The sequence below is a fragment of the Schistocerca americana genome, chromosome 10 (genome assembly GCF_021461395.2).
Source record: "Schistocerca americana isolate TAMUIC-IGC-003095 chromosome 10, iqSchAmer2.1, whole genome shotgun sequence".
Lineage (NCBI taxonomy): Eukaryota > Metazoa > Arthropoda > Insecta > Orthoptera > Acrididae > Schistocerca > Schistocerca americana.
Genome location: NC_060128.1, coordinates 184,640,960 through 184,642,335, shown reverse-complemented (window position 1 = coordinate 184,642,335; position 1,376 = coordinate 184,640,960).

Here is a 1,376-nt window from a genome sequence, read left to right as displayed (position 1 = left end):
TAAATCATTTTGCAAGTCGTTTTGATCATCTGATGACTTTACAAGGCGGTAAATGACAGTATCATCTGCAAACAATCTAAGACAGCTACTCAGATTGTCTCCTATCTCGTTTATATAAATCAGGAACAATAGAGGGCCTATAACGCTTCCTTGGGGAACGCCGGATATTGCTTCTGTTTTACTCGATGACTTTCCGTCTATTACTACTGTGACCTTTCTAAGAGGGAATCACGAATCCAGTCGCACAACTGAGGCGATATTCCATAGGCACGCAGTTTGGATAGGAGACGCTTGTGAGGAACGGTGTCGAAAGCCTTCTGGAAATCTAAAAACATGGAATCAATTTGACATCCCCTGTCGATAGCACTTATTACATCATGAGTATAAAGATTTAGTTGTGTTTCACAAGAACGATATTTTCTGAAACCGCGTTGACTATGTGTCAATAAATAGTTTTCTTCAAGGTAATTTATAATGTTCGAATACAATACATGTTCCAAAATCCTATTGCAAATCGACGTTAGTGATATAGGCCTGTAATTCGGCGGATTACTCCTACTTCCCTTTTTGGGTATTGGTGTGACTTGAGCAATTTTCCAGTCTTTAGGTACGGATCTTTATGTGAGCAAGTGCTTGTATATAATTGCTAAATATGGAGCTATTTTATGAGCATACTCTGAGAGGAACCTGACTGGTATACAATCTGGACCGGAGGCCTTGCCTTTATTAAGTGATTTAAGCTGCTTCGTTACACCTAGTATATCTACTTCTTTGTTTCTCATCTTTGCAGTTGTTCTTGACTGGAATTCAGGAATATTTACTTCGTTTTCTTTGGTGATCCTTGTTGTATGCCCGGTGTGTCAATTCAGTTTGTACACTTTTTGTTGCATCACCCTGTATATATAGCGTTTGCTCTGCGGAATTGTCGTGCACGGACCAGTGTCTTGCCCTTCAAAGTTGTCACCAGGCAGAGTTGGAACTGACGTTTTCAATTTCGCTTGTCATATTTTGCAAATTCTCTTGTCATCCATACAGACTGAACCATAAACACCCTAACCGAATGTGGCTGATATTTTACTGTGCTACTGCCTAATCCTAAAAGAATTAATGTCTTCATAGTCAAGAAAACATAACTCGTATTGCATTAGGAAACATATCTACATAGTTCGAAATTAGGATCCAGATAAGTAAACTCCATTAAAATAATTTGATTGAATCACTCATTTATTGCAAAAATAAATAAATAAATAATAAATCTACAAAAGTACAAAAGTAGTTCAAAGTGTTAGTAAAAATGAACATTAACGTTTGGCAGTGATGCGAACAACTCGAAAGCATATTAAACAGCAAAACCACCTTACAAGAATCTTGGGGAC